This window comes from Pleurodeles waltl, chromosome 1_1 (assembly GCF_031143425.1).
Source record: "Pleurodeles waltl isolate 20211129_DDA chromosome 1_1, aPleWal1.hap1.20221129, whole genome shotgun sequence".
Classification (NCBI taxonomy): domain Eukaryota; kingdom Metazoa; phylum Chordata; class Amphibia; order Caudata; family Salamandridae; genus Pleurodeles; species Pleurodeles waltl.
Window position 1 is genome coordinate 972543527 of NC_090436.1, and position 24666 is coordinate 972568192.

Consider the following 24666-nt stretch of genomic DNA (forward strand, 5'->3'; position numbering starts at 1 on the left):
CTTTTGTAATGCTCTAATAATTGTAAATATGCTGCATTCGATGACTGACATGCACCTACATTCTTCTATTCTATGCTAATCCTACACACCATCTTTGTGATGGAGGGCAAGTGTTTTGCAGCCCTTTATCAGCATAAATGTTCAATGATAGCAGCTTTTGGGGCGATAATAATTCACATATCAGTGAAAAAGTATGACTATTGTACGTGAATGAAAGCTCTAGTCTGGGTTTACTTTAACCATCTGTAAGAATATTATGTCTTTAAAGTGAAGAATTGTAATCGTGCGAAACCAAACCGAAAAGTAAAAAAGCGTACTCAGAATGAGAAAGTATGTAGAATTAAATATGTCAGAAATGTGTAAAATACGTATATAACTTAAGCAAATTTTGCATATATGAATCATGAGCAGGCATTATTAAAACACTGCTGTAGAGCATTTCCGTGAAATATTGTGTTCAAAACATGTCGTGTCTAACGTTACTGTGAGGCGTTTTCACAATATTGTTACCATGTCCAGAAAATAGTGGTCAGTCCTTCAAGTTTTACCTGACACTGCAAAACTGCTGGCATTTGTTTATAATTCAAAACTGCTGGCATTTTTTAATAATTAAATGGAGTTGTGCGTTACTATAGGCAACACAAATATTGTAAGCATTCACTCAGTAGGACATTTCTGATGCATTCACAAAAGATTGAAATTCATTTGCAACAATACACGGAACACACAATTTAAGCCTAACTAAACTGCACATAAGTGCAGTGACAGGTGAGATAAAGAGCACCAATTACAAATCATAATTCACAGAATGTTGATTTTAGTTTTTTCATTCCTGCAGTAAGGTAGGTGTATAGTTGTATAACAGCATGTGTTTTTACAATATTTTCCTATGTGTTTTTGTTTCCTGGAAATGTTATGCTCCTAGGCAGATTGACATTGTTGGTTTGGTATGTAGCCAGATATCACCATAATAGAGTCCAGGTTGGCATTGAGCAGCATGGTGTAATGTTGGGTTGTACAATGTGACGTGATGTGCTGTAGTGTAATATAAGTTAATGTAGCATGTTATAGTATTGTGCTGACACGTGTGGCTCACGTTTAGGTTTTGCCTGCACGCGCACTTGTGCACTGCTTGCAAAATCTATTGTTAATACAAAAAAAAATAAAAGGGGCTTAGACCAGCCCCTTACTTACCTGAACTTACCATTGCCTTACTTTAACGTTGCTCTGACTTACGTACTTCTGATTAGCAAGCACATTGTCTGCACGTCACTTCCTGTTGTCTTCTTCGTCAATCTTGTTCATGAGTTGCCTCTGGACCAAGTACTCCTTCAGGTCACTTCCCGTTGGACACTCGCCAGGTCCTTCCTCTGGCTATGACACTGAACGTACTTCTTTTTTCTTTCTGCCTGCCGTCTTCTTTCTTCATTGCTGCCTTCTTTTTTCTTTCTGCATACCATCTGCTTTCTTTGCTGCCGTCGTCTTTCTTCTTCACCAAATGCCATCTTCTGTCTTCGCTGCAGTTTTCTGTCTTCTTTCTTTACTGTCTTCTTTGTTCTTTCTTGTCTATTGTTTTCTGTCTTCTTTATTTGCTGTCTTCTTTCTTCTTTGCTGCATACCATCTTCTGTCTTCCTTCTTGGCTGCCATCTTCTTTCTTTGCTGTCTTCTTTCTTTTTTATCCCAATCTTTTTTATCCCAATTTCTTTTTTATCCCAATGTGTCTTATGTCGCTATAGTCTTCTGTCTTCTTTCTTCACTGTCTCCTTTCTTCTTTACCTCATGCCGTCTTCTGTCTTCTTTCTTCGCTGTCTTCTCTCTTCTTTACCGCATGTCATCTTCTGTCTTCCTTCTTCGCTGTCTTCTTTCTTCTTTTATCTTCTCTGCATGCCCTCATGTCAATAGGGTTTACCTTTGTTTCTCCCTTATATCTAACTAGATTAAAAATATGAGAACAATGTTATAATAATATTTGTTTTAAATGTTATAAACCATTAAAGGGTTATCAAATATAAAACAAACATTGTTATAACATTTTTCTAATATTTTCAAATCCAGTTAGATAGAAAGAAATAACAAAGGCAAAAGCTATTGGCTTTGCCAATGCGTGTTCATTATGTATCTAATTAAAGTTGCATGCAACACAGATTTTGGAGTATATTAACATGGTAATTGTGCATTGAATGAGTTGAGATGCATGATAGAAGGGAGGTTTAGTCATTACTAATTTTGGACTTTTTAGCTTGGTGCAGAGTTACAAATTACATGAGCTGAACTGTAACATTTGCTCACATTAACAGGTAAAAGGAGGAATGTTTCCACTCTCTGTTTACCATTTCATGGTGTGGCTAAGAATATATTTGCAAAAGTAACCAATGTTGAATTGTTGCAAATCAGAATAATTGAAAAGATGCAATAGCAGCAGCAACAGGGTGCTGCCTTAAACAATCCAAACAGAGGCATTTTTTACAGACCTGCGTAACCCCCCTCTTCAGGCATAACGGCGTAAAGGTATTTGGGGGGCTTTATGACTCAGAATTAAAACATTTTGAGATAACCAAGTTGTAAAAGCTTAAAATATTACGAGTAGGGTAATCAGTTTGAGATGTGTGATGGTCTGTGTTTATTTACCTACCATCCATACTGTTTTCCATTTTGCTCAATGAGTTGTTGTAAGTTATGGCAATCATTCTTACTCAAATAATTTATAGAAACACAGTATATAATAATAAATTAGTTTACAGTAAAATTCAAATACATGCGTGTGTGTGTCTGTGCGTGTGTTTGCTGATAGCAGGGTTTGAGCAGGATTATGTAATAACATCTGCAGATGATAGAGTCTCTGGTGGGTTTGTCTGACTCCCGACACCCACATAAGTATAACTCTATGAGAGGGGTGAGGGACATCTGTACATTTTCATTTTCTCAAACAAAAAAGTCACCGTTTCCTTTTGGAGCTTAGCAAATTTACCGAGTATGGCCTCAATATTTTCAGGGTTCACAACAGTACAGTGTTATGCACTGGTATGTAGTGATGGATTGTGCATTACAGAGTTGACTATATGTTGTAGGTCATGATAATGTGCTGTGGATTCCATGCCATGATGTGGTATGTAGTGCTGCATTGTTCTATTGTTTGTGTTTTGTAAGATGTTAGGTGGTTCGGGGGTGTTTTCTGTTATCTGGACTGTGTAATGTGGTGTTGCGTTGATCAGTGTTTTACTGTGTGACACAGGAGAATAGGTGTAGTATGATGTAATCTAGTATGATGTACTGTAATTCGTTATGGTGGAATATATTGACGACAGTAAAGGTGTATTGGAGGTCCATCTGATTGCATATGTTCTTGTCTGATCTAATCAGCTTACTTTGGAGAAAAGGGGGAGGGGGGCAAAGCTAAAAATGAGGGCCTGGATTTATGATACAGAGGGGAGCCATAAGGAGAATTGAGGAAACAGGTCACAATGAGGGGCAGGCAAAGGGGATAGAGAGTGTTTACACTGGGAAGGGGGACGTGGAGCCTTAACATGGGGCAGGAGCCCTTAGACAGATGAATATTGCAAGTGGAGAAAGGAAGCACGAAAGTGGCATTGATCTGTGAATCAGAAGGGCAAATGGGCATTGCCAGGTGGGAAAGAGGGGAGAGGAGAGAGAGAGCCATGATCAAATGTTTGGGATTAGATGACAGTAGAGCACACCAGGGAGAAGGAAAGCATGGCCATTATGAGGTGCTTGAGAATGGATTGAAGAGAAATTTCACATAGTAAGACTGTTGTTAATGAATTGCCTAAGCAATGGGGAATAAACAAACAGAGCAAACGGTTTGAAGGAAGGTGAGTTATAATGAAGGAATTGAGAATAGGGGTCCAAGAATAATTTTAGAGGAAGGAAGGGCAGCACATAGTAAAAAAAGAGGATGGTCATCATTGCAATGAAGAAACTTGGCTTCAATGGGAGGCAGGAGATGGGGTTAAGGGGATGAAGAACCATAATACATGCTTGGAGGTGAATGGGATGGGGGTACATAACAATGGGGGGAGATAACAGCACGTATATTGGGGCAAAAGATCTTCATGAAAGGGTCACTGGAAGAGGAAACATGATCGTAACAAGGGTATAGAGCTAAGGATGGACATCGTATGGGCAGTGGCATAAAACAGCAAAAATGAGATTTTAGGGCAAGGAGAAAAGTGCTACAGAACAAAGAAAATAGAAGAGGCAGGGTCACAATTATGGTCTGGGAAGTAGGAAAAAGAAGATCATGGCAGTAGGGGTGGGGAAATCAAAGCCACAATATCGAGCAACTGTTCAAGGAACAGGACAGTCCTAGAAAGGGTGTGGGTGCCCTTGGCAAGGTTATGAGGTACATCTTAAGGAGAGGGATGGTTAGGGTTTGTATTGGTTTCATCCACGTCTTTCACATCCTGACATATAAGATTATCTAGAATCATTGCAATACATGAGGCAGACCTCTAAAGATAAGAGTAAACTAGAAATGTTTGTGACCCTTATATTTGAATCATTAGTTTTAACATGATCTGACATTTGGATTAGTGATATCTCTTGACTAAGTTAAACTGCACTTGTGTTTTAAATAACTTTGAAATCAATTAATAGTCCTGCAGAATTTGTTCACCATAATGAAATTAAAATAGGTGTTGAGATTTCCACTTTTTATTCATTTGTGCGTTCCAAACATCTGGGTAAAGAACTATTACAACTCAATATCATTCTTGATAATTTCCACATTTTAATTTATTATGTTGAAAAGTTCATAAATATGGTGAAATAATATACTCACAGCTTGCTTATTATGTAAGGAACATGAAATAAGAAGTAGAATATCCATAAATATTCAACCGCTTAATGACTTATAATTGTCCCTTCCACTGGGTATGGAACACTATCATGAACGTTCTTCTGTGACACTTTGCTGTGTAATTTTGGTGTTCATCAGAGGGAAAGAAGTATTTATAAAATGATTTATCTGTTAAGCTTACTCCTCCCCTGCTTAAAGATCTTCAAAAAAGAGGTTCAAAAGAACTTGTTGGATTTTCTTGTAGAAAAATCTGTTTCTAAGGTTGCCTGTCTGCAAAATAAAAAAATAAAATAATCGTTATTTTTATTCGAAATCAAAAATTTTATAAAGCACTACATTAATTTGAAATACATTCTAGTGACCAATTTGAATTTTATGTAAAGGCCTAGCTTATTTGTAAGCATATTTTAGTTAACATTTCCATTTTGTACCTCATTGTTAGTGTATGCTGCACAGGAGTGTTGGGATTTTCTCAAAAGTAAAGAATTAAGGATCTATGACAGTTTAGAATATCAACAAATTCTTTTAAAGTTCTCAAATAAAATGCAAACAATAAGAACATCAATATCTCTCCTTCCATTGTTGATATCTTCCCACTTTCACTACATGCACTACATCCCTTATTTATTATCAGCTCTCTAAATTCCTCCTACATCCCTCGTCTCAAATCGACCAACACCTTCTTTTCCCTCATAGACATTTATCTCATAAGAAATCAAACTCGAGACCTTTGTCACCTATTCATCTATTTAACAAAGCTGTCCTCATGGGCAATACCTAATTCAATTTATAGAATTGCACCAATTATACACATTAACAGGAATCCTCTTGTCATGCCACTCTACTTCATCCACATAAAACTCACTCTTTCCTTTTTTCTCCACTAGAGCATTGAACAAGTTCAACTACCTCATAAACATCATTAAACATTTTACAATCTGACTTGCACAAAATGCTCTTATGTCTTGTGAGAGACCTCATCAATTCCACACACAACAAACTCTCTTTATCATGACTGTTCTAGATCTGTCTCCTGCAACAATATGAATCAGAGCATATTCTGGAACACACTGTCTGCCCTCTGGATCTTTTAAACAGTTCTCTAACAGCTTATTAGCCAGATCCCTAGCTTCTATGGCTCCAAGATTTTCTAAGGGAGCTTGTGGTGCTTCAACCGTCCTGCCTTATCTGTATTACAATGGGCCCTTTGTTTTTTTCCCAAAAACACATGCAAGAGCCACATCATTTCTACCCATTCTTATCACCTGTTTGCTGCAAAAAAATCCTGTCTCTTTGATCATCATCACCAACAATTCTAAGCTTGAGGAACCAACACCAGTCTCTGTCAATATATATACTCAAAGGCCATTTTCTATTTGATTATCATCTCTGCTAATATTGAAAACATCTTCTCGTTATTCACTACCAAAAAACGTTTGAACACCTATTGGCTTCCCTGTAATGCGATGCTTTATTTTCAGCGAGCCCACAATATCAGCAGCCCTTTTAACAGTGAAATTAGAATTTCTGCATTTACCACCCCACCCACTTGCTACTGCCCATTACCTCAACTTAACGGCTACAGAATCCATTCAGCAATCAACCATTCCTCTGCCAAATCCCTAGTTAATGCCTCACACCTCATGAAGCATAACTGGTAGAATGGTTCTGCAACTGGCATGCATTACGTCTCCTTCCCAAACATTGCACTTTGTCCTCCATTTTATACCCCCAACCCACTGATCCAATTGAAGTGCACAGCATTGAAAAATTAAAGATCCTCCTATTTATGCATGAACATCATTCTTTTGGGATGAACAAGTGATTCATTAAAAAAATATGACATATACATTTAGGATTTTTTTTTTTTTTCAGAAGGCTTTTCAGAGACAACTATTCAATTTTGTCTGGAACATGTTAATATCTGTACAGAATGTATTCCATCCTTAATTAATGTATGCTTTAAACTATCAAGCATTAATGTGTGCTTTGATATCAAGCACATCAAGCACATTAATGTAAAGATATTTCTAGAATTTAAAAGTGTCACTGCTCACTAGGGCAACACTACTCCTAATCTATGGTTAATTGTTGTGAGGTCATATGCAAATTGTTTCAAAACTGCTGAATGTGGGAGTCAATTGCTTTTGGTTGGTGGCATTGATTAACTCATATATTGACCCCCACCTACAGTAGAAGCTGCCGGTCACACAGGACAGAAAGACCAAAAGCCATCTCATTCACACAAAACACATGAATAGGACATGGGAAGAAGAGCACCAGATCCTCTGACACAATCCTTTCAAAACTTGAACTGGCAACATCAACACAACAGCATAGAAGGGATTCATGATCATGGACATAGGGGAAGAACAGTAGTGACTGATTGGCACCAGTCTCCGTCTACACCATCAGCTTTCATAAATATTGCCACTGACTCCAGAGAGGACAAACAAGATCAGTGGCTCTTCACCCACCCCTGGCAACACAAGGCAAAATGGTGCCCATCGACCAACCAACATTTTTCCATTATCAGCTAATTAAAGAAGTAAATGATCAACACTTCCACGTTACCTTCACTACCATTAATTCTGCTGAAGACATAGCATATTCACTGATTGGTTGAATTATTATTTCACTGATTGGTTACACAGCAGTAGTGTTACAATGTATAGGTGCTGGATAGACTCAGAGCAGACACAGGAGTGAAAGTGGTTATGCAGCCGTTTCCACTTGCAGCTGCATCCAAGCAGAAAGGGGGTTGTTTGAAGGCTAGTGGTCAGTTATTTAGGACCATCAATTTCAAGTGATCCCACGTTCTTTTGCATTCAGCAACTTCTTCTTTTTTTTGATTAAGTATATTCTTAAAAATAATATGTACAAAATGTGTCTTCCAGATCTACGCAATAACAAGCTCTGAAATGAAAAGGAGGTAGCCAGACATCCAAAATCTCAAAGATTTCAAAAGCCCAGCATGTGATCTACACTGACAGGGGTTCTTGTGGCTATTGGAATCAATTACAGAGCTGTAGCTTGTTCATCAGTGCAAGTTGTTCCTGCCAAGAAAGTGAGTAAATATTGTGGTTCTGATAGAAATCAAAGGCAGTCTATGCCTGTAAAGAATGTTGAAGGTAGAAGAACTCAACTGCAGAAGGGATCAGAAGGAAGTGCCCGTTTCACAAACCTGGTAATCCAGCTCTTTGACGCTGATCTAATCTGTGCTCTCTACAGCTCAGGACTGTTCCCTCAACTGTGCTTTGAAGACTGATATAGGGACCCATGTATTCAAACTAAATGTGTGTAAAGTTTTGCTGAAATATTTAACTGAAATGTAACCATTATTTAAAATAATCCCCAAGAAGCACATTTTTAAAGGACAATTAAAAATGAACAACTGTATAGTATACCTAAATATCCACTTATTTTCTCTCCGAGAGAGAGTACTTTTGTGTGAAACGTGTCAGAAGGGTTATTTCAGATTTTGTTGAGAAAACACAGTAATGACGGCAATGGTATTTTTATTTGAAAAAACTGTGCAGGTGATTTGTTTGGCGTGCCTTTAATTAATACTACAAGCTTCTTACCTGAGAATAATGATGTCTCATTGTTAGGGTGATGTAAGGGTTTGTGGATAAGTATCAGGCCATTGAAGAATAGCTGTTCGATATAAAATAATATAGTCCCCACCTGCGTGATATGTCGGAGTTGTGCATGGGGAGGCAAGGTATCCGTGACTTAATTGCCCGCGTGGCAGAAGGCAGAGTGCATCCTCTTATTTATAGGGAATGGGACTTATTTTTCGTTATCTGACTTTGACACGGATCAATAAATAGAGAGAAAGGCAGAAAACAGACAGGCGAAGAAGAGAAAGACAGGAAAACAGTGGCAAAGGGAGAACGCGGGGGTAAAAAAGAACCTGCACAGGTGGGATGAAGAAAAATAAAGTGTAGGCATGTGGAAGAAAGACGCATGAGGTGGAATTAAACTAGAAATCCTTGTGACCTGCAACCCCGGTATTTGGCAGCACAGAAGCATTCAAGAAAAACATTGACTCCTTGCTGTTCTTTAAACAAATTGTCATGACTCAATTCTTACAAACAAATGTTACAAATGCATATCTGAATTGCGTAAGTGTACGGAATAATACTCGTTCCCGTTCGACGCTACAAATACAACTAAAATAAAAAAAATAAAAAAACTTTAAAGTGACGTACCGCAACTCTTCAAATATGGCTGCCAGCAATGTGTTATTTCTTACTATGTTCGGAAGAACGGAGTAACACAGAAGCTTTATTCACAGACTCCTGCTCGTGTATCCCTTGCTTGCCCGTTTTGAAGAGGTCAGCAGAGGGCCTCCCCCTGTTTGCGCCTGATTTGGGCCACAAGTTAAACCAGGTGCAAACCCCTTCAAAGGACTGGGACTGCACAAGCCTTAGGGTTCCTTTGATAGCGTGACCTCTGACCCGGTGGCAGTGGACAAAGGCCTTAGTTTGCACAACCTGAATGCCTTTTTCTGCTGACTGTACCAGTGCGAACACACGATGGGTTGACTTCGACATGTTTCAAGCTTCTCAAAAAACATAACAGCAATGATTGCCTGCAATGGTAAGCCTGAGTGCTAAAACATGTACTAAAACCGCTATTTACTAGCCTCATATTACAAGTGGGCTCATAAAACTGATTTGGACGGATCTGGAGGTTCGAACCAAATCGATATTATGATGCATGCAATAATTCGTCCTACAGTACACCGCATGAGGAACTACCACTGGTAATACAAAAAACAAATTCGGCAGGTCAAACCTGTTGGAATTTGACTGCACACAAAAGGCCTGGAATTCCAGAAGAAAATGCGAAACCGTTTAACACCGATTTGTAAAATAATCCTCAATTGATATGGGGACTACATTGGATTACATTAATCCTGTTGTAATTCTGCATCCTGGAATTACCAATACATAAAGCACTGCAATTCTAAGTGCAAAATTAACACGCGGGTGTTTCTACTGCATATGTAATGAGCGCGAGGGGAGTATCCACCCTGTAGACAAGGAAACTGCAAACTCTTTATAGGGGAGTGGCTTTCATCTGCGCAGCAGGTGCAGTCGTACAAGGACCCAAAGGCCAGAGGAGGCGAGGCCCACGGAACCCCGTATTATCGCTGCATTTTGTAATTCAAACAGTAGCCTGGGGGCTCATTTCCTCCTTTGCCCTGGGACCCATGATACACAGGCTACCCTACTGCGTCCTGCTAGCTTAGGTTGTGGACACTTTTGTGTTATATCCACTCTGGTGCAAACTTTCATACTGCTGGGTAACATGCCAAAGTAAACAATTAGAAGTCTAGGTGTATTTCTCCCCACTTAGAAGCAGATTACAGATCAAACCTCTGCAGCAGGGTGGATTAACATCCAGCAGCTTCAATACACTGGAAGTTAATGTGTCCAGCACTGAAGTTGCAAGAGTTGCCGTAGCAACCATTCTAAATAAGGCTTTTTAATTCCATCATCTTCGAGGAGGAGGAAATTAAGTCCCAATGTAAGCAAGCCACTGTGATTTCTTTTTTTTCTAAACTACTTTATAGTTCTAGGTGACTGTGATGCTCGTATAAGTATAATGCGTTTCTTTGTATGTGATAAAAAGCCACTGAGAATGATAGCGATGTAAATTATTTACATTTTCTGTTTTGGATGGCCAGTGTTTTGAACTCGCTTCTTGTTATTGCTTTTTTAGATTTTTTTGGTTAATACCTAAAGTTGGCAAAAGGTCGCAAGAAGTTTTAAGTAACTAGATACATTCTAATGAACGCAGACTTCAGAATGCTGACATTCAATTTGGCTCTTCTTTCCCTAAAGCAAATTTGGCTCCAGGATTCACAGTTTATATGTTTTACTAACTGTGTCCTCCCCATTATAGCATTCATAGGGGCGGCAACCAGAACGGGGTGGCAGGAGGAGAGCCTATTATAAGAATATAAGCCTTTTTTTAATCTACCAGACATCTAAAAAATTTGCCACTTCATCTGAAGCTACTGCTGAATATATTGGGGATTTATCTTTGAATGACAATAGTATTCATTTTCATCTGGAACTTCTGTAAGGGTCCGCTCTAGGGTTCGTTTAGAAGACAGAGATCTGTATCCTCACTTTATTAAGGAACCCACAAACAAGGCAAGCCACATTACTGCTGTAATTTTCAGTTCCCCACACATCCAGTGTACTACTGAACTCTGTTTCCCTACGGCTTGAACTGAATATTTACGAGTATCTTTTTAGGCCTCGCCTGTGACAGTGAATGCGCAGCATTCGCTCTCGCTTACAAGAGATATTGTACACAAGGAGCTTGCAGCCCGCCCATTGCTTTACATTTGCTAGCTGCCTTTTCACTCTTATTTGCTGCCTTTTAATTGGCCAGTGCTTGCTGACTTCACATTCTCTTCTTTTAGCTGGAGCATGGACAAAGTATTGATGCTCCAGTCTGATTGCTGTCTTTCTGATGATCGTGCTGTGATTGAGGGCCCTGCTTTGACTTTTTCTTCTGGCAAAGGACCGCCCCGCAGGGGGCATCAGGGGCCGGCGCATTAACCGCTGCCGGGGACCCGTAAATTATATTTCAAAGCCACCCCAGCGGCAAAACCAACGAAGGACGAAGGACATCTGGTATTCCCCCTCTATGGAGAGGGAGGAGCCCCTCTCCTTTTTAAGGAACAATAACAAAGAAAAGTACAAACCCCACAATGGGATGGGGAGACACTGCCCCGCCCTCACTTCGGAGGGCAGACCAAAAGGATTCTGCTGCCCAGGCAGAATTCACTTCGTGGGCCACAAGGGACAGCGTGCGAGATCGCGAAACCCACCCATCCACACCGGAATAACAGCATTGTCGCAGGGCTGAGAGGACAAGCGGATGGCGGTGGCGGAAAAAGGAGCACATTGGTTGGTAAAGGAGGCACACCGGTGGGCGGTGCACCGGCGAAAGGCTACTTACCTTGGGATGCCTTACGGCAGGGTAAGGAGGCCGATGGGGGAGTAAGCGGAATACGGCACTCGCGGCCCAGACCTGCCGGTTGGCAGGGCACAAAATGGACAGACAAGGTAGCGAGTTGAGCCTAACAGCACTAAGAGGCTACCCCCCTCACGATCAGAGAAAAGAACCAACAAAAGTGGATGACCCCAAAAAGCAGCATGAAGGACGACCTCAACAACAATAGGTGTCAGAATTATGACAAGGACTAGATTGATTTATAGCAGAGATGATGTCATGCAGCAAAGTTATGATCCTGGAGAAATGATTTATGTATGGCATATCAACTGTGATTTATGACCTGTCTCCAAATTACGATTTACAATCATAACGAAAGCAATGTGTGGCACTCAAAATGATTTATGACATTATGATAATTTATGGCCTTGTCTTTGTGATTGATGGTGGAACCTAATGAGTGATGAGGTCAAAGATTGTCGCAAGAATCTATGCTTGTAATAAAACTGCGGCCCAGTATTCCCACAAGAGATTGCAAACACACTTGTTGTTGTGAATTTATTTTAAATGTTTATGGGAATTACATTAATTGGAGTGGGCCAAGTGCGGGGGTTATACCCTGTTGTCATTGTTAAACTTCTTACCATTTGTGGCTATGTTTTACAAAGCCACACTCACTTCAGAGAAGCCTTCATCTCCTTTGAAATCAATGTATATTGTGCAATAGGCATTACCTGCTTTTATTGTGACAACAGATGTTATCTGCTATCAAATGCATTTTCACTAAAAATTTGACATGGGCGCAAATGCTTTCTTCACGTAATAGGATTTTTTGCCAGAAGCCTTTTTTTTCTTCACACGCAAGGAAATTAACTGATTTGATTAGAATAACAGGGGTATTGTGTCAAGACCTAACAGGCATTGACAAAGCCAATAGGTCTATCCCCTTTGAGACTATTGGCTTTGCCATTGGTTTTTGTTTCTACTTGTTGGAAACGGCCTTTTCTGCAGGGTCATCCCCAAACTTTTTGCCTTCCTCCTCCTTTTTTTCTGACCCTGTTTTTGTTTGTTTTAGGACTCTGGGCACTTTTCCACTGCTAAAGTGCTTTTGCTCTCTACTCTCTAAACATTGTAACACTGGCTTAATCACAATTGGCATATTTAATTTACTTGTAAGTCCCTAGAAAAGTGCTCTACCTGTGCCCAGGGTCTGTAAATTAAATGCTACTAGTGGGCCTGCAGCACTGAATGTTCCACTCACTGCTGTAGCACTTTAAACATGACTCGGGCCAGCCACTGAAGGGCCTACGTGTGCAGTTTTAAACATGCCATTTCTACCTAGAAATTGCACCCACTTGCCTGGCCCAAACCTTCCTTTCTATTACATGTACGTCACCCCTAAGGTAGGCCCTAGTTAGCTCCAAGGACAGGGTGCAGTGTATTTAAAAAGATGGACATGTACTTTTAAGTTTAACATGGACAGGTAGTGAAAAACTGCTAAGTGCGTTTTTCACTATTGCAAGGCCTATTTCTCCCACAGGATAACATTGGGATTACCTTAAAACATCTTTTAAGTGTAATTCCTATTTGGGAAAGGATAGAAATATGGAGTTTGGTGTGTCTGGAATCACAATTTAAAATCACAACTTATGGTAAAGTCGGATTTTAAATTGTAAGTCTGAAAATTCCACTTTCACTTTTTTTACTTTAATTATTCTGTGCATTTGCCTGCCTCTGAATACACATCTCTTTGGGTGACAGCTGGGCGTTGTGCATTCCCTCCAGACAGCCACACACAATGCTAGTTTAGGTGTGCCTTGATCAGCCTTAAAGGGCCATAGTGGCCCATTAACTGCCTTGATGGGGGGGGATTAGCACTGCCTCACTTACACCCAAATAGACTTGTCTGTCCACCCACAATAGAGCTTAACAACGCTGTATTGTCACTAGCTAGCTTGGAGCCAGGACAGAGGAAGCAGGGAATCCTCACATTTCAAAGAAAGGCCTGGAAGTTTTGCCCGTATTCCAGAACAAATACACCAAAGTATAAATACTGGACTCCAACTCCCACCAAATCAGATTGTACTGGAAACAAGGACACTCTGTCAACACGAAGGACTGCTGTACTGCCAGGAAGGACAGCCACTCTACAACTGCACTGCTGTTTTGGCCTTGCGCTGTTATTGTAGGACGGACTACCACTTTTCTACTTGCACTGCTGTGCTGGCCTGCTGCTGCTGTTGTAGGAGAGACTGCTACTTTGCTGTTTGCCCTTCTGTGTTGGCATGCTGCCTGGTGCTTCTGTCGTGCAGTGAGAAGGACTAGACTTGTCCCTATATCCTTACATCCAAGAATCTCTAAGGGCTTGCTGGTGTTCCTCCTGTTTTCCTGCAGTCTCAGGGACATCAAAGCCTACCTGCAACTCACCTGCTACAGCACCTGGACTTTGCCATCTGTGAGTCTACCCTGTCAATTAGTGCCACCCCAGACCGAGACCCTTGGAAGAGGGCCTAAAGTTTCTGCCTTCTGGAGTTGTCATCAGAACCGCTGGGAAGCAACGCAAAGTGCCAGCAAGTCCTGCAAAGCCTCGCGGCTCAACTTTTTGGAACCGATGCCGGACGATTTGAAGCCTCGCAAAGCAATGCTGTGCAGACCGCACACCAGGATTTAAGGTACTGTGTTCAGTGGGTCCAAGTGAGTCCTGAAGTCAACCTGTGCTCCATTGCAGTCGGCCTCAACTTATGATTTCGTCCCAGTCAGCATGACCAGCTAACCACCATAGGTGCTTTGCTCTATTTTCACCTAAATCTTTAAAATAGCATGTCTCAGGATCTACTTATTGAATTTTTTCTGTTTGGGTCTTATTTTACTTTAATAAAAAATATCTATTTTTCTAACCTGGTGTGGAGTCTTTTTGTGGTGTCTTTCACTGTGTTACTGTAATTAAGTGATGCACACATACTTTACACATTGCCTCTTAAATAAAGCCTGACTTCTCTGTGCTAAGCTACCAGGGAGTGAGCACAGTTTAATTTAGGGAGTGTAACTGATTTACACTGACTAGAATTGTGGTCCCTACTTGAACAGGTTGCAAAACTCTTCCAACTAGAGGCTCAATTTCAAACACTGCTGTACGGCATGGGCTTTGCTAACTTTGGCAATGACTTGTAGCCATACTGTATAGCAGTGTGGCTGTTCTGTGGCATAGCTAAAATTAACAATAAAAAAGCATCTGCATCCAACATCCAGGACTAATGCACTTTTTAAAAAACACAAAGCACTTTATATGCAGCAATCTACAATGGCTATTTGGCTAAATGATCTATTCACTCAATGCTGACACCCTTGCACTATGGTGCAAGGATGCCTGTGTTTGTACAGGTAGCTTAATTCAGCGCTGGCACGGGGGAAACACAGGGGTGATCCGTATTCCTGTAAATATGGCGAATCCCGGCATTTCAAATGTGGTGCAGAGCGCCACGGCTATTTTTGGCACAGCACTGCGCTGCACCACTTTGTCGTAAATCTGGGCCAAAATCTCAAAGGAGCTTCCCGAGATTCTGTGGTTAGCCTTAAAGGATTATGCGCAACATTTATAAGGCCCTAGCGCCACCAGAGCATCACTTTTTGTAATGCTCCTGTGGTGCTGTGCAGTGAGACACATTTACAAGGGAGTGGTAAGCCACTTTTTGTGGCTTAATGCCACCTTGTAAATATGGGCCCCTCCAACGCAGTTTTCTGCATCAGAGAGGCGTGCAATGGGTGTTGCTGTGGGTATTCCACTGCAATACCCATTGCTTTTGATGCTGCCCCAAATTTACAAAAAGGCTTAAATCTGTGACGGTGCCAAAAACTAACACCACCCCAGGGGTGGCATTAGCATGGCGCAACAAGAGGATTTAATTCCTCCTCGTTTTTGCTTTTACCATGTGTGCTGCATTCTGCAGCACACATAGAAAGAGAAAAAGGCCATGAATGAGTGTTCATGTGCAGGAAGGTGTTCCTTCCTGTACATAAATAATCGTTCAATAATGACAATATGCCACTTCTAAGTGTGATGCATTCTGCAGCACAAATACAAGTGCCAAATTGCCATTGTAGATTATGTGCAGGAAGGGATGCCTTCCTGCACAAAAATAATCAATCCCCTCAATACAGACACACTTGCACTATGGTGCTAGGATGCCTGCGTTGGCTCTGGCAGTTAGATTTAGCGCTGACACAGGGGGAAACACAGGGGTGTGCCGTATATACGGCTCATCTATGCATTTCTGAAGTGACGTGGCACTTCAAATTTTGGCGCAGCACCGGTCAGCGCCACTTTACAGTAAATCTGGCCCTATGTATTCTTAGAAACAGGAAATACATTTGACACTGCTTTTATGTCTACATATTTTTCAATATTTCCTAAGTAACAATAACCGTGATGCTTAATGTTCATTTGTACACAACCTAAAAAAGCCAACACTATTTATATCTTCCATTTTGTTGATTACTAGGTATTCAGCACATGAGGACAATAGAGTTGCAGATCTTATACAGATTTTGCAATTACTTTGTACTTAGAGTCTCATCCAGACGTCATATTCAAGTGAGTCTGCTGCTTAAAAATTTTCTTTGCCCAAACAACGAACATAAATCTCCACCCATCCTACGCATGGGTGGAGAATTGCTAGTTTTAGAGATTCATATTTAACATAAGCACACTTGGAAAGCTCCCAGAGTGGCAAATTTCCAGGCGTACCACTGGGCAGGTAATATGACATTTGCTGTTTTTCAATGAAGTGGAGTGGGACCTGGTTCGGAGGTCACAAGGCTAAGAGGGTTCACTAACTTTTGACTAAGGGTTTGACAAAGATAATGGTGCAGGGAAAGAACTAATTACCTTTTTTCAGACGATTCACGTGCAGTCTTCTATGCAAATTTAGGGAGCTGCCTGTGTGTGTTGTGCAGTGCCACCTACGCTTGCCTGCGCTCTCACCTCTGTTGTACCGTGACTCTCATATTTGTGCATGTGTCTACGCTAATAAAAACAGGCTGTGAGAGAAAGTGGGGAGGTGTCAGTAAAGGCAAGGGTGGTGAAGAGTGAAGAACTGGATGATCTGGATTGAGCATACACCTTTGTCTCTCTTGCCTGGCTTCCATGAAGTCTCCAGCTCTTCCTCAGACCCATAGCAAAAATCTCACCAACCAAAGAATACAGGGCCTGCCCCAGTAAACAGAGGCAAGTCACAGAAAGATGAAGCGACCCACCCAAAGGGGACTGGAATAAATGGGTGGGACAACACACTGGAATCTCCATAGGAGTTCAAAGGTCGAAGACTGGAAAGAGCTGAACTCGGCTGCATAAGAGAACGGTCATCTGTTAGATTAGGCAAAGTTCCAATCCTTCTTCTTATCAGAAAATCACCATAAAACATTGACCCTACCTGGAGCTACTCTTTCTTTCAACTCTTCCAGGGCATGTGCTTAGAACTTGATCTTTATAGCTTCTATAATTTTAGAACAGACTGATGATGCTTTCTGTGTGACAAGACAACTTTTTTGGGCATCTAGTTTTCTCACTTCTGACCCAATGACATTCTCTCTACTTCCTAGGATATTGGTCGGTTACGCCATCCTTCCAACGCTCATCAGTTTTAACATTTGTTTTCGCATCCCTCATGCTTCAGGTCACGTACTCAATTACTTTTAATCACAAAGGGCAGGGATCTATCAGGTACCACATATTTCAACATGTGTACCATTAGGGGTTACATGGTAAGAATGTTGGCAGGTCCGTAGGATGGCATGGAATGATGGAAGTGGCTTGCACAGTCACATTCACTGCATAACAATTACCAGGCTGGTCTCCTCCCAGTCTGTGCTATATGAATACTGTTAATTTATTATTGTAATTATACAATTCAAGTTTACCAGCAGTAACTCTGTTGCTTCACCGGCTGTCAGGTAAGAAGAAGGTGAGGGAAGGCAACTGAAGAGAGTTGCTGAAAAGTCTATGAGCGGGACAGTGTGTGGAGTTGTCCATCCTCAACCCACAACACCTGCGGAAGAGTTGTGGACCAGAGAGAACGACTGAATCTTGTGTAGTATCAGAGGAAGTTGGATTGTACGCTACAATTCTAGTTCATATGCTTCAGTATTGTCCACATGATAATGTAGGCATCCTAAATCTTCAAGCCAGTGTGCCTAAATTCACAGAACAAAGGGCTGTTTTTGTGGAATACAAAAATCAGCTGTACTTTTTCATTATACTGTTGTCATGGCTGTAGGAACTGGAGTGGATGTGGGAGAGCTATTCCCTCGACTTTAGAGCTGGGAGCTTCGGAGGTACAATGAACGAAGCAGTGAGACGAGTCTTCACCAGGTTTCTACTGGCTTCAAAGTAAAATAAAACAAACTGCAGTGTTTCACTTTAAAAAAGCAAATGCTATCCAATTAAAAATATCGAGAGGAAATGTGGAGAAGACAAATTGAAAAAAAATCAGATTACAATAATATTTTCTTCTGCAGTATACAGACATGGCTGAATTTGTGGGGAAAAATCACCATTTCCGAACTCCTTTTTGTTCAGCAGAAACAATACTCACAACTTATAATGTTCATGGTGTGATCTTCCAAAATGTTTCCAAATAGTGCACTGTGTGTGGATGGCATTAACTACTCCTTGGATTGGTCGCTTAGGTGGACAAGACCTCTAGCCACAAAATTGCAATGTAGGGATCTGCCAAAAACTTTGGGCCACATGTTATTAACAAACAAAAGGTTGCAAAGCAGTCAGTGCTATTTCATACCAACTAGACTGTGGCCTGATTCATTATGCAATGTGACTGATATACTAATCAACTGCATCTCAAAATGAGAATTCACAGAGGTTCCAAAACCTCCTGCCTACTGAATAATAGGTAGACACAAGGCATTTTGAGATCCCAAACCACAGTCCATGTGTTTCCATTCAGGGTATGATTTTCTAAAGCAGCTAATAGCCCTTAAAGAGGCAGGTACTACTTTAAAATATTTTCAACCTAGGATGACACGGAGGAGAGCATGCAGTGGTCTCCTGGACCACTGGCTGTTCCCAATTCCCTCTCACAAACCACTGATGAATCCCTTTTACTTGGGGTGTGTGGCTTGGCACTGAACCAAGATGGCAGTGCTCTAATTTCACTCTGACGACCGGACCAAATACTCTGCATTAAATCCTGTTCTGCCATGAGTAATCTACCGGGATTGGGGCATGAACACCCCACCGGCTACCCTGCACTCTGTGGATATGGCCAGAACCCGCCACGGTTCCTGATGAGCAAGCACCAGAGGAAGACCTCCTCTGCCAGGCCTGTATCGCTGGGCTGACGCCTATGGTTTGCAGCTCTTGCGGTGTGGTGGCTGTCTACACCCTTGACTGAGGGGGAGGCGTGCTGCATATTTCCTGGCGCGGGACACTGGAATCAATGTTGGGGGCCCTTGGAGGTACTGAGCTGGTTTGGAGACAGCCGGTGGTGATTATAAACTGGATTTGCTCACTGGACCCGTGGATGACATGAAGGATCCCATGGATAAACAACACACAAGACTGACCGATCCAGAGCAGCATATCTCTGATGTACAAAGATGTGCATACACAGCAGGCCAAAACATAAGGGGAATTAAAGGTAGAACTGTGCAAAGTACAACTTAAGAATGAAGACTTAGGGCGGCGTGGCTAGCAAGATGGAGGAATAGACACTCCAAGTCGGCACTCCGCAGGGGCCTAACAAAATCCTACAATTATCTGGCATACTAAAACTCCCTCATAACCACTGAATGTGGCCCGACTGTCTCTGACACAGAAACCCACAGAACCAAGGCATTTAAAAATAAGAAAAATAACAAATGCATGTGAAAGTGGGACTATGGAGAGATGAGGGGCACAATTGCCGGGTGTTAGAGAGTGAATACGAGGAGGTGGTCATGGGCTGGAGGGGCGCCAAAAAAGACTGTCATCCAGGGCGCCACCAATGCTAAACCCACCCCTATGTGGTAGCTTGTCCCTGTTGCTGTGGGCCGGCTCATTTTCCCACATCAAAGGAAAAAGTAAAGGTATCAAGTTTGCACCGAGGCTACGACCTCTGTGATGCCCCATGACAAGGCAGGGCTGCCTGGTGGCCTTAACCATGGGGCAGCAGTCGTTAGAGGGTGGAGACAGACATCCACCAGTTTATTACACTGCGCTGAGCTTCCCAGTGGCAGAAAGGTGAGGACAATGCCTGGCAGCGAGAAGGTGCACAGTGAGAGAGGCTGAGGCCTCAAATTCCTTTCCTCCCCATTTTCTCCCCCTCCTAGTATTGTCAGCTTACTACTAAGATGGATAGAACTGTTCCTAGCCCTCCCAAAACTCAGACTTGAAACAGCAATTTGTAGTGACCTCTGGTAAATGATGGAATCCGGACTGTGCTGGACTTGCTGGGAGGAGCTCCCAGGCTCATGACTATCGGGAAGCCATTCCTATGTTGTGGAGAGGACTGAAGGAAAATCACAACCGGACAACCAGCCCAAGACAGGCTACACTCAGTTAAGTGCTTCCAGTGAAGGCGTAAGTAGGGACTGATCACCATGCAGCGCAATCTACCTAACAGTCATTTCACAACTGACCTCACCCAGAATCTAATGATCGGATGATGATGATTGCACCCTCTGTGTTAGGAGCAAGAACATCAATCACACCACAGAGGTGCAAACATCTGGACATACCCACATCCACGGTCCTTGGGAACAAGACGGGGTCGGAAACAGTGGACTGAGAACAGAGGGAGCTCTGAAGTACCTCCCTTCCCCCTACCTTGTGCTGTCTTTCCACCCTTGTTTATAATATAAACTGAGTAATTGTACACAAAATGGCAAAATAAAAGCAGCAACATCCTCCCTGTTAAAGGAAAGTAGATAAGAACGCCAAGGTGACCTACCGTAACCCAGACCTGGAATCTCCTTCAGACTTACCCAATAACGCAGCCCTCCTGACCACGATTCAGAAATTCAGAATGACCCTGGAAGTTAAACTGGGAGAAAGACACTCAATAGTATAACTCCTTAGACAGGACCTCCGAAACGTGGAGGAACAAGTGACAGAGGATGAAGGGAGAGTGACTGAGATGGAAGATGCAACAAAAACCATGAAAATAGACACCAAGGAAATGCTGGCAATCACAAAAGATCTCCTCTGTAAGGTATATGACGCCGAAAATCGCACAAGATGCAATAACCTGCAAATTATTGGCTTCCACGAAGGAGTGGAGGGAACTGATGCAATATACTTTCTTCAGGAATGGCTCAAAACAAACTTCAGAGACGAAAATGTCTCCACCTGTTTTGTCCTTGAACGAGCACATTAGGCTTTGACAGATCATTTACTGCAAGGGCCCCCCCACCAAGAACATTCATTGTCTGTCTACTCAATTTTCTAGACCACACGATACTCCAAGAAGTGAGAAAACTGGGAACCTTAAGCATGGCACTTCACAAATTATGATTTTCCAAGACTATTCCAGGGAAGATCAGAAACAACGACCGACATTTGACTCTGTCAAAGCTAAACTCCGACTGCTACATATACAGTATATGCTACTCTTCCCAGCCAAGTTGAAAATGATTTACGAAGAGAAGTCCCACTTCTTTAATACACCAGAAGAAGCCTGGAACTGGCTGGAGGAAGACCATGCCTGCAACTGTGACAAAGTATAGAAGGAGATCGCACAGACACAAGACGATTAGGAGCCCAACCCCAGCTCTGAGACACATATCAAAGAAGGAGAAACAGACCCTGGAAAGGCAAAGGTCAGTCTCTTGGTCCCTTTGAGGCCTGCAGGACAGAGAGAAGATATTCTTCGGACTCTGAGGATGACCAGTGGTGACCAATCAGTCAAAAGTCCAGAACAGAACGAGAAGAAGACCCTCCTCATGAGGAGGGGAGGGGCCACAAGAGCCAAGACTCAGATGGGGCAACAGTATCCACTGATCAGAAACTCATTGATTGAGAAGACCTGGAAGTTAGGGAAACCTGATAAAAGACATAGGGATCTCAAAATATGACTAGACAGAGTAACAGGAGGAAGAACTGGGCAACAGAGAGGGGCCACGAGGAGACTGTATTGGATTCACAAGAACAGACAGTATCCATTAAATGTTTTGCTACTGACAGCACATTTTCTCTCTCCCCTCTCTAGTTCTCCTCCTTCCCCCCTTTTCTTCCCTTTCTCCTTCCATCATCTTGTCTCTCCTGCTTCCATGCCTCCCCCATTCTGTTTCTTTTGTTATTTCTTATTTTTGTTGTTGATGTTTTTCAATGATTTAGTGTTGAGTGGGGATGCAAAAGAGCTGAATATTTTGTTCAGAGTGCCTAAAGTCAGTGAGGTATGCAAGAAAAAAGTAACTAGTGTGAGTAAACACTTTGGTAAAATTTGAGTTAGTAGGTTTTTCGTTCAGGTGTTTGAGTGGGAGAGATACAGGCCTCACTGGCGTAACCAGTGAAGTATTTGTCTGGCAGACATGAAGGGGAAAATGTACGGAGGTAGGGAGGGAGGGGAAATAGTAAGACATGTTTAAAGTTTGTCACATTGTTATTAAGAATTTTGTTATTTAATTGCAAGAGTTGTGGAAATTATAACAATGGTACTCCTACATAGCTTCCAAAATGAAGACAGCCATAATACAGAGATGACAGGAGGTGGGGAACAGGATAAGGAGGTGATCTCCATTAGGTCTTGGAATGCAAATGGCTTAGGTAATAAAGTAAAGAGAGGGCTGGTCACCACCTACATCAGGAAATTAAAGCCAAACATGGTGTTGTTACAAGAGGCGCATCTGATTGGATCTCATAGCCGCTTGCTGAATAGGGGGGGCTGCACCAGCTAGCACAGGCCAATTTTACCTGACGCTCACGGGGAGTAGCAATCCTAATCAGGAACCCCCCCATCTCTCAAACCCACAAGCAGTGGATAGATCCTGATGGGAAACACATAGCAGTGCGAGGCATGTGGGGCAGGAGAGATGTAGCACTCATTAATGTTTATGTCCCCCGCGGTTGCAACGAAACATCCTATAGATGGTGACTGAGATATTATTGAGCACTGACTCTTCCATACACATAGTGGGGGGAGATTTCAATGATGTCATGCTCCCAAGATTGGATAGATCGGGCCCACACCAGACACCTCATGAGAAATGCCTTTAGCCAGCTTCACAAACACACTGAAACTTTCAGATCTCTGGTGTAGATGCAACCCTGATAGCTGCACATACTCCTACTTCTCGGGCACCCTTAGAGTCTTCTCCAGGCTAGATTACATATTAGCTACAGCGGGAGAGGTAACAGTAATAGCTACAGCTGAATACATGGCTAGAGAGATATCAGACCACTCACCACTCTTGATTAGGATGGGAAATAAACCCTGACGCTAGTCACAAGATGAAGGTTAAGTGCATGGGAACTGAGAGACCCACAGGTCTCAAAAGACCTTAGGGTTGACACTGAGCTATACATTGAGGAAAAGAAAGACTCAATGAACTCTGCAGTTGTGTTGTGGGAAACATATCAAACAGTGCTTAGGGACAGAGTGCATAATATTATTGAATATAAATGAAAAAAAGAAACAAAAGAAATGGAAGATATCGAAAACCGACTTATGGCGCTTGAGAAACATGCAGGTCCTGAACTGGAACCTCGGACTCTTTGCACCATGACAATCCTGAAAAAAGAATATCATTCCCTGGCAGGTAGGGGAGGTGAGAACGCAAATACTGACTACACCACACAAACTTTATGACACAGGACATAAGGCTGGTAGGGTATTAGCCTGGGTGGGACAAAGAGAGATTGAATCACACTGGATTCATAACATTGTAGATGGCGATGGTACTGATCACAACACTGATGCAGAGATAGCCGAGGCATTTGCCTGATTTTATAAGACCTTCTACAAGGCATGTCCACTAGCTACAACTTCACAAATAGAGACCTACTTGAGAGCAATCCAAATGCTGAGTCTTCCATCCGAAGACTACAAAGACTTAGATATAGATATTTCTCACTCAGAGATTAAAACAGCCATTTCCCAACATGAGGCTGGGAAGGCCTCTGGTCCCAATGGGATACCGGCCAAATTTTTCAAGAGTAATGCCCAAATCCTTGCTCCTCACCTATTGCAGCTCTATATAGAGACTAAACAGGAAGGCAGATTCCCCCAAGACCTGCAGAAAGCCACAATTGTGGTTATACACAAATCAGGGAAATCAACTACAAGCTGTGGTTCCTATCACCCAACCTCTCTCCTAAACGTTGAAACTAAAATATTAGCAACAATATTGGCCACAAAATTGGTGAAGGTCATCTCCCCTTTGATCCACAAAGCCCAATCCAGCTTTATGCCAAAATGGTCGACCAGATTTAATCTGTGTAAACTTTACAATTGGCTCAGAACTTAGAAGGATCTACATGTTTTTCTCACATTGGATGTTGAAAAAGCATTTGATGCTGTCCACTGGCCCTTCTTATTGCAAGTGCTGACCAAATACAGACTTGGCCCTAAATTCCAAGCACGGATTCAGCTGCTATATAAGGACCCCATGGCAACGGTTAGGGTAAATGGTATCCTGTCAACTGAATTAACAATTGAGCGTGGCACCAGACAAGGCTGCCCTCTGCCCCCCCCCATCCTGTTCGCCTTGGTCTTGGAACCACTACCATGTCTGACTTGAGCCCCCCCAGCAATCAAGAGGATTTCACTATATGCCGATAACATCCTCCTTTATGTTACTCACCCCAAAGAGACCATTCCAGTGGTATTGTAGGTGTTTGATGAATACAGGGCCCACTTTGGATACACTTTAAATTGGG

At 42.1% G+C, this 24666-nt stretch overlaps 1 long non-coding RNA gene across 1 annotated transcript in view; it reads right to left on the reverse strand.

Moving 5' to 3' along the window:
- Positions 1-5045: 5045 nt before the first annotated feature.
- Positions 5046-24666, reverse strand: part of LOC138285632 (uncharacterized) — a 39672-nt gene continuing 20051 nt past the window's right edge. Inside the window, exon 3 of the long non-coding RNA XR_011201624.1 lies at positions 5046-5087. This is a non-coding gene — a long non-coding RNA (uncharacterized lncRNA). The remainder of the gene's footprint in view (positions 5088-24666) is intronic.